Source organism: Taudactylus pleione, unplaced genomic scaffold (assembly GCF_031769625.1).
Source record: "Taudactylus pleione unplaced genomic scaffold, aTauple2 ptg000115l, whole genome shotgun sequence".
NCBI classification, from domain to species: Eukaryota; Metazoa; Chordata; class Amphibia; order Anura; family Myobatrachidae; genus Taudactylus; species Taudactylus pleione.
In genome coordinates, this window is record NW_028284517.1 from 232918 (window position 1) to 243037 (window position 10120).

Sequence of the window (10120 nt, forward strand, 5' to 3'; positions counted from 1 at the left end):
ATAAGACGCGTCCCCTTTTCATAACTCTTGGGGGCGTGCCCGGCACTTACGGACACACCAGGCAGCCCCCTTATATAGTGCCCCACATGCGCCAAGCGTCTATTCTCCGGCGGTGACTGGGTCACCGCACATTTCCCCACCCGCAAGACACTGCAACCCGTGGGTAAAGACGGGATCCGCAAGCTGTGAGGGCAGGGTGCTTTTTGCCCTCCTTCTGGAGGGCAGGGTGCTTTTTGCCCTCCAGAAGGAGGGCAGGGCATCACGCCCTGCTAAAACAGCCTAGCGGGAACACTACTTAACCCCAGTAGTGCCCCTTATACAGTACCCCCAGTATGCAATGTCCCCAGTTGTGGTCCTTCTTATGCAGGCCCCTAGTAGTGCCCCTTATACAGTACCCCAGTAGTGGTCCCCCTTGTGCAGCCCCCATTAGTTTCTCTTATACAGTGCCCCCAGTAGTGGTCCCCCCTTATGCAGTGCCCCTTATATAGTGCCCACAGTAGTAGTCCCCCCCAATGCAGTGCCCCCAGTAGTGGTACCCCTATGCAGTGCCCTTTATATAGTGCCCCCAGTAGTAGTCCCCCCCATGCAGTGCCCCCAATAGTGGTCCCCCTTATGTAGGACCCCAGTAGTGATCCCCCCTATCCAGTGCCCCTTATACAGTGCCCCCAGGTGTGGTCTCCCCTATGCAGTACCCCCAGTAGTGGTCCCCCTTATGCAGGCCCCCAGTGGTGATCCCCCTATAAAGTGCCCCCCAGTAGTAGTCCCCAGTAGAGGTCCCCCCTCCTGATACAGTGCCCCCAGCAGTAGCCCCCCCCCCAGTAGTAGTACCCCCCCAGTAGAGGTCCCTCCGATGCAGAAGCCCCTCCAATAGTAGTCCCCAGTAGAAGTCCCCAACCCCAATAGTGATGCACCCAGAAGTGCCCCCCCCGATGCAGTGCAGATACACACGTAAAAAAAGAAAAAAAAATACACTTACCTGAATCCACGCTCCAGCCACAGCTTCCACCGCCCAGGATTTTTTTGGGGGAGGGGGGTTTATATATACATATCTATATATATATATATATATATATACACACATACACACACACACACACTTTAAATATATAAGTATACACATATATATATACACACACACACTAATATATATATATATATATATATATATATATATAACACTGTGTGTATGTGAGAGAGGAGTACTGTGTGAAAGAGCGCTGTGCAGCCGGGTGTACTGACCTTCCTTCCTTATGTCTGTTCAACCATCTTCTAAGCGCGGGGGGGGTGGCGTGGTGCAACTGCTGCCTGTGAGGTTCTGAATTTGTTGTGGACCCGGGGTGGTGATAGGAGCAGACACAGATGTAGACTTAAATGAAAAAGTGGAGTTTTTAATAAGTGACAGAAGACATGGGAATGGCAAATGAAAAAGTCCAGGTATAGCACTAAAGTGCACTTGATAACTGTAGTGGGGGTTAATGAGAAAATGTCCAGATAGTGACAGGCAGGAATAGTCCAGTATACAAGTATGGTGAGATGAAAACAGAATGCAGGTATGGTGAGCTGTAACTAAATGCAGGTATGATGAGCTGTAACTAAATGCAGGTATGGTGAGCTGTAACTAAATGCAGGTATGATGAGCTGTAACTAAATGCAGGTATGGTGAGCTGTAACTGATGCAGGCAGAGGTAGTGAAGTCCAGCTGGGAGTGAAATGAAGCAAGGTGCAGGGAAACAGCAGGTTCAGGTACTCAGGCAGGTAAGAAGGTATATGGAGGGTGCAGGGTAAGTCCAGCAGCTTGGAGCAGGCAAGGTTCAGGCTAGTCGCGTAACCGACAGGAAGGCAGGTAAGGCACAGGTACTCTCTCTCAGCCGCAGCTGAGAAACACGTTGCACTGGCAAAGGAAGGAAGGCTCTGGACCTTCCTAAATACTCAGTACCGTGCTGTGACTGGCTGGAATGAGCACATGACCTACCAGATTGAACAGCCGGAATCACATGGCCGCAGGCAAGATGGCAGCGCCCATACCCACGGAACGGAAAAACCGCCAGACCTCACCAGGCCTAGTGACAATGTGCCCACACAGAACCACGCGCAGCCAATGCCCCTCGACAAACACCAGCACCGCTTCCAGAGACCCCCCGCCATAACGACCTCACAGGTAATACCCGGCAGGTATCATGCCAAGAAACCCTGGCCGTGACACTGCCATTGTATTGTGTGAGCCAGACTCCCTGTGATCACCTTGCTGTGCTCCACTTCCGGGTCTCAAGTTGCGTGGCTGCGTGAGGATGACGCTCCGAGTCCAGTCTGGGAGCGGGGGAAGACTGTGTGCGTCCCTTGCTGCTACTGCTCCTGGCAGTGGGTGGGGCCTGGCAATCCCAGGAGGAGGGCGTGGGCCAGCCAGTGTCTGTGTGGCTGGACAGAGCTACCTGCTGGCTGAGGAGACAGCGCGGTGGGGACTGGTTGAGATGGCACCGGTGATTGGCTGTTGCGGCGCTCTGCATGTAGCACAGCCATACACTACATAACCCGCTCAAATTTTGCGATCACTGGGTTCGTCAGGGGGGGTTTCTGGGTACACAGAAACCCCCCCTGCGTGCGCTAATGCCGCCGCACTTCAGTCCTCCCGGCACTTTGGTCTCTCCTCTAGCTCCGTCTGCTATGCTGTCATGTGTTCTCCACAGCAGAGCACAATAAAGTTTAAAAATAAAAAAAACTTTTTTTTTTTTTCTAAACAGTACTGTGTGCTGCTGGGAGACCACATGACAGCATAGCAGACGGAGCCGGAGGCTGCTGCGCGGGCAGGTAAGTGCTGAACGGGGGGGAGGTGAGCGGGGGGAGGGGGGGCAGGTGAGCCGAGGGGGGGACACAAAATTACCGCATCTGTAGGCAGTTCTTTGCATGCGCTGGTTTTACAGATGTAACAGCACATGTGCAGCACTGATTCCAGCTGCGGTAAGTTAGAGCAGGCAGGGATAACTGTCTATTTCCTGAAAAGCTATCGCAAAAATGACAGCTTTTCGGAATAGATAGTTATAGGGTGGAGGAATGATGAATTCCTCCGGTTATTAGGTAGAACTCCATGCGAGTTCTAAACCTAATTACCTCCTGGGAAACTTTAGTTATGATGAATAGGCCCCACAGAGTTAAAAGCTGACAACATCTTGGGTAAAAGAGTGGTCTTAAAAATGTTATAATACGAAACCGTATAGCCATCAAGGCCTGGGCTTTTACCAGTAGTGGTGTTTTTTAGAGCTTCTTCCAATTCCTCCAATGTAAATGGGCTGTCTAACCAGTCTCTATCCCCGTCGGAGATAGAGGGGAAACTAACCTTCCGGAGATAATTAGATACAGTCTCCTGAAAAGCGCCAACCTCTGCGGAAGAGCCCAAGGACGAAAGGTTATACAGCTGCGAATAGTAAGATTGAAATGTTGAGGCAATAGCGGGGGTCAATCTACAATCTCTACCAGTCCCATCCTTGACCACCTCTATAAAAGATACCGCTCTCTGAGCCCGCAAGGCCCGTGCCAATAATTTACCTGGTTTATTGCCCCATTGAAAATAATGATTTTTACATAAACAAAAATCTCTTTTCACTCCTTCATTCAATAGTTTATTGAGTTCAGATTATTACCAGTTATTTATATATTTATATATATTTATTCAGATCGGGCCAAGGATAAAGCTTTCTGATCTGCAGCTGACAAAGAGGCTTTTAGGGGTATTCAATATGGAGCGAAAACTCAGTTTTTGCGATGTTTTCGCACCAATGACGTCATTTTCGCTGGTTTTGGTTTTACACCGTATTCAATTTCAAAGACTTTTCGCAGGTTCGAAAAGTCTTTGAAAAAAAACAGGGATAACTTTTCACCACTGAATATGTGGCGAAAAAAAGTGCAGAATTGGGGTTTAGGGGTGCAGGCTTAAAAAAAATAGCCTGCACCCCTGGGAATGATATTTTAAAAATAACTGTGTCAAAAAAAGTTTTAAAAAAAAATAGGGACACCCCAGAAAATTAATTTAAAATTGGGGTGAAAAAAAAAGGAAAAAAGTGTTTAACAATAGGGAAATAGGTTCAGGGCTATTCTGCAAGTATGCGGCAGGTGTTTTCTAGAATAGGCTATTAGCGGCAGGTGCATAATTGCAGAATTTTTTAAAACTTACTTTAGTGACATAAAAATATGCTAGTACCCATTTTCATGTACCTCAAATTTGATGGGACCACTTAAAAAAATTAAAAAAATAACCTAAGTGCTCTTCTGCAACACTTCTTCAATGTTGGGAAAAAAACACCTGCTGCGGCTATTTAAATCCCCGACTTTCATTTGCAGGCTAAAACGGGGGTACCCATAGTGATCCCCCATGTTTTTACATCTTTAGGGGGGTCCTACAATTTATTACAGGAAATGTTGTATTTTTTCGCAGATCCCACTTCGCAGGTTCCTGTTTCCGTAGGCTTTATATTGAATACGGGGATAAAGCGGGCACGCGCCCGATACTTTATCACAGGAAAATCTCCGATGTGGAGCGAAAAGTCCAGCACGGACTTTTCGCTCCCATATTGAATACCCCTTTTTGTGTTTCAATTCAAACAATCTAATTTGCTGGAGCAATTGTGGCGTACGACCAATCAATTTACCCTTCAATTACCTTTGAGAGGGTATACGTTCGCAATGCCGACAGCCGGCTTCCCAACTACTTAATCCCGGCGAGGATTAAATGACAGGTGTCTAAATCTAGACGCCTGTCATTTTACCGACGCTGGGAGACCGGCGCCCGGGATCTCGATCAAAGTGATGCCGGGCGCTGGGCGTGGACAGCCGCTAAGGGGGGGGATTAGGTTAGGGGCTCCCAGGGGGGACTTAGGGTTAGGCAACCCCTCTGGGAGGTTAGGTTAGGGGGAGGGAGGGTTAAGGTGCATACACACTAGACGATATGCTCCCTGAGCAATATCGTCTAGTGTGTCCCCGGCAGGCTGTGCTCAATGTCGTTTATGACATTGAGCACAGCCGCTGAATGATATCATTAACGATATCGTTCAGCGCCGGGCTCTCTCCCCCATTCCCTGACATGCAGCAACCTGACGAGATCGTCAGGTTGGCCTGCATGTCAGCCCGATGAATGATGATGACGAACGACCCGCGGGAACGCGCGTCGTCGTCATCGTTCATCTTTTTGGGCTTAAAAATGGACGATAAAGTGGACGACTGAACGATAACGATATCGTTATCGTTCAGTCGTCCACTTTAATCGCCCAGTGTGTACGCACCATTAGGGTTAGGCACCCCCGGGGGGTGGTTAGGGTTAGGCACCCCACCGAGGGACTTAGGTTTAGGTGGCGGGGAAGGGGGGGTTAGGTTTAGGCACACGGGGGGGGTTAGGGTTAGGCACCATAAAGGAGGGTTAGGGGGTAGAATTAGATTAGTTTATACTTACCTTTAGGACGATCGGGATTTCCTCCTCTGTCGGGCTGCCGTTGCGGCCAGCGGTATATCATACTGAATGCATTTATGAGCCTCCCAAACAGTGGGAGGGGCCTGGCAATCCCGGGAGGAGGGCGTGGGCCAGCCAGTGTCTGTGTGGCTGGATGGAGCTAACTGCTGGCTGAGGAGACAACGCGGTGGGGACTGGTTGACATGGCACCGGTGATTGGCTGTTGCGGTGCTCTGCATGTAGCACAGCCATACACTACATAACCCGCTCAAATTTTGCGATCACTGGGTTTGTCAGGGGCTGGAAACCTCAGGAGTGTGATTTAGTTCAAAATAGTCAGTGAGAGTCTGGTCCAACTGAAGTTTACAATAAGCATCCGAAAGAAGACTTTCATTTAAGCGCCAAGTGCAAGGTGTAGGGGAAAGAAGACTGGTAGATATTGTAAGAGTGATCGGGGCATGGTCTGACCAAGTCAATGGTTCAATAGAGGTAAGAGATGTAAGAACCTATGGGGCAAAAAAAAATTGTCCAATCAAGAATAAGAGTTGTGGGGAGAAGAGAAAAATGTATAGTCTCGGTCAGTAGGGTTATTGTGCGCTTTTTTAAAATGATGTGAGACACTATGTTAATCGAATCCTTTCAGTATATTTCTTTGATGCTCATGTATCCTTTGTTTTAAAGATCTTGTTGTTTTCCCTACAGATTGTTTCATACATGGGCATGTTAGCAGATACATTACTCCGCTGGTATCACAGGTGATTTGATCTTCAATTTTATACTTGTCCTTTGTTGTATTGGATTCGAATGAAGTCACAGGTTTGCTAGTTCTGTATTTGGAGGTTGTGCAAGTTTTTGCATCTTCCATAATAGAAAAATCCTTTGTAAAAGACAAAGATATCATAATAAAAACTGATGATACTCTAGGCAGGCCTGTGGCTCTCCAGCTATTGTGAAAATATAAGTCCCAGCATACCCTCCCACTGATCAGCTGATAAAGCATGCTAGGACTTGTAGTTTTACAACAGCTGAAGAGCCACAGGTTGGCCAGAACTGCTTTAGGGCACCATGATTCAAAAAAGTTTGGGAACCACTGACATACTGTATATCGTTTGAGCTTGGATCTGCACCTGGGTCTACTGTGGGGTGTAGGTGGTGGATATGGACCGGACACCAAACAGCTAAGATTTCAACTGCCAGGAAGCAATGGTCCCTCCCCCGTAAACCCCGTCCCTGAGCCTGAGGCAAATCAGTTTGTTAACAAGCTGAAGGCAGGAGGAGGAGAGGAGAGAAGGAAGACTGGTACACAGAAGAATCACACTCTCACATCAAAGAGACTGAAAACCTGGTGACCAGGAAACCCAACCCAGAGAAGCCAGGGGCATCAGGGCAGGTGCCTTGTGGACCCTATGGACTTCAAAGAAAGAGAGTTAACAAAGGTAAGTTTTACCATAACTCTCATTTTCTTCTTCAGGGTCCATAAGGATCCACAGTGGATATCCCATAGCAGTATTCAAGGGTGGGGATGCTCCTGAACTGAGAGGAGTATCCTGCGTCCAAATGAAGCATCCTGAGAGGCAAAGGTATCGAAGGCATAAAACATAAGAAAGGTGTGGACAGAAGACCACGTGGCCACCTTACAAAGCTATTCAGCTGAGGCGCCACAGCGAGCTGCCCACGAGAGTCCCACGGAGCGAGTAGAAGGAGCAGAGATGGTAGCCGGCACAGGAAGGCTCATATGTGTGTAAACCTGTGAGATAGTCACGCGAAGCCATCTGGCCAGAGTCTGTTTGTTAGCTGGCCAGCCCTTCTCGTGGAATCCATAGAGGACAAATAGGGAATCTGTTTTCCGAAGAGAACTTGTACGGTCCACGTAGATCCTGAGAGCACGGACCACATTCAAGTAGGCCTCACCTGCCGAGAGGTCTGGTGATTGGAAGCCCAGTACTACGATTTCCTCATTCATATGGAAATGAGAAACAACCTTGGAAAGGAAGTCAGGACAAGTTCGAAGAACAGCCTTGTCCAGATGAAAGATCAGAAATGGGGAGTGACAGGAAAGTGCGACTAAATCTGACACCCTATGGGAGGACACAAGAGCCAGGAGAAAGAAAGTCTTCGCTGTGAGCCACTTGAGTTTCACAGATTCCAGGGGTTCAAATGGAGGGCTCTGAAGGGCCTGGAGAACCACTTACAAATCCCACATTGACACCGGAGGAACGAAGGGAGGTTGAATTCGGAGGACATCCTGAAGGAAGGTGTGAACATCCAGCAGTGGAGCAATTATGCGCTGGAACCAAATGGACAAAGCAGAAACATGCACTTTCAGCGAGGCCAGGCGGAGACTAAAGTCCAGTCCCATTTGAAGGAGGGCCAGGACTCTAGAGACTCTAAAAACTTGAGGGTCAAAACTTCTGGTAGCACACCACTGGAATTATGTTTGTCTACTGTGACCGTCTACAACCTTTCACACTTTAATTGCATTTATTTCCAGGTCATAAAATTTTCTGCACCTTTTAGCTTGATAAACCCATTTATGGCTGTATGCATGTTGCATAATCATTGCATAATGATACAGCTTGTGAGCTCTATGCTTCGCTGCTACTACGCTGCACTGGAAACACTCTGGGCCTGATTCTGATCCGGTCGCAAGTGGTGTGCGCTCGCAACTGGGTCGATGGTGGGCCTGTGTGCATGTGCACGATGGAGCCGGCTCCATCGTGCGCATGTGCGAGACCCGGATAGCGACGGGCAATCTGTTGCTCCGGGTCTTGTACCAAAGGGGGCGTGCTGTCGATGTTGAGTGACAGCACGCCCCCTTTGGTGGGCAGGCTGGGGGAGTGGCTGCCCAAACGGAGGCATTCCCATGTGAACGCCTCCATTTGGGGCCGGCCCCACTGACATCAAGAGTGATGTCAGTGGGAGAGATTTCGGCTCTGTTACACAAGGGTCTCGTTGCAAGCCCGATGGTCGCGATGGTCATGACCATTGCGACCATCTTCCTGGCCGCTTGCTATAGCTGTGGGTGGTCACCCACAGCTATGCGAGCGGCCAGGCCGTTCTAAAAAAAAAATAGCCCTGCCCTGATTCAGAGCGAGCTCTCTGTCAGAGCGTCCAGCTCTGAATCAGGGACCCTGGGTCAAATTCAGGCCCACTCGCGAGCGCTGAGCGCTCGCAAGCAGGTTGATGTTGGGCCAGTGCGCATGCGCACAACGGACCCGGCTCCGTCGTGCGCATGCGCGAGACCCGGATAGCGACGGGCAAGCCGTCGCTATGGGTCTCGCTACAAAGGGGGCATGCTGTCGATGGTGAGTGACAGCACGCCCCCTTTGGTGGGCATGCAGGGGCGTGGCTGGCCAGATGGAGGCGTTCCCATGGGAATGCCTACCATCTGGGGCCGGCCCCACTGACATCACAAGTGATGTCAGTGGGAGTGCTTTTGGCTCTGATAGAGCCAAAAGCACTCCAGGGCTTGCGGCAGATGAGACGCTACCACAAGGGTCTCGTCACAAGCCCGATGGTCTTGACCATCGCGACCATCTTTTTGGCCGCTTGCTATAGCTGTGGGTGGTCACCCACAGCTATGCGAGCAGCCAGGAGGCCACTCTAAAATCAGGAAGGGCGGCCCTGATTCAGAGCGAGCGCTCTGTCAGAGCGTCCGGCTCTGAATCAGGGCCTCTGTGCTGTCTTCACTATGTGTTCTGTGGCAGTGTGCACTGTACATTTGTTGTGGCCAGTATAGTGGTTTATTGAAGAAGTGATGGGTACAGCAGTACTCAGATACACACTAGTTGGATGCAGTGGAGCTTGAGCGGGAGTCACACAGCTCACCAGCCAGTGAGTATATGCAGGATGTGGGTAGTGATGCAGGATCACTCTGAAAATGCTTCTGGAGTAGGTAAATCACAGATCTCACTCGAGCCGTGTACCACTGCATCGCTCTTACATAGTGACAAGATGGCACAGTGCATGCACAGTGCTAGGTTCAGCAGCCATCTTGGTTAGGGAATGAAGCCTCCCCATAGGAACTATCATGGAGTCTGAGCAGTAGCGTGTACTCCATTTTCAACAGTGCTGACCAGCAGGGCCCATTAAATAAGTGATGTGCAGTAAGGAAATAATACATTCTGGCCCTACATTTTATCCCTGCTGTTCTGCCCGGTTCTGAAGAAGCCAGAGGAGTTCCTGAAAGCAGTTGTGCACAGGAACAGAACGCTTAAGAATAATGCAGAAATCCAATCCAACACTGGCACTATTTGTGGTGTCTAGGTAATGTGGATCAGGACTGCGCTCTCCCTATGAAGTCAGTAATTGGTCAGGAAAGTGCAGAACTTGGCATCTGCAGAATGTTTTTTGGTGGCCAGGGCAAAATGTGCAGCAAAGGGACTGAGCTAACAGTTTGTATCTTGACATAGGCGTTACTTGGTAAGAACTGGATTCCAGTAACATGATATCTTGCTTCTTTGTAAAGACCCTACTGTGGGTCTGATTCAGCTTGGATCGCAGTTGCTAATATGCACGCAATCGGCCAATTGTTGCATTCTGTGCATACGAATACATCACAGTGTGCGTGCGCGAACCGGCCACTGCAATCCGGACTGCCATCGCAGTGACTACGCAGACCCATTGCATAGTGATTGACAGAAAGTACCGTTCGTGGGTGGTTACTGGGGGGGGAGAAACCCAGGC

General features: G+C 49.5%; 1 pseudogene; it reads right to left on the reverse strand.

The window, feature by feature from the left end:
* Positions 1-9368, reverse strand: part of LOC148524854 (fatty-acid amide hydrolase 1-like) — a 61247-nt pseudogene extending 51879 nt beyond the window's left edge.
* Positions 9369-10120: the final 752 nt, after the last annotated feature.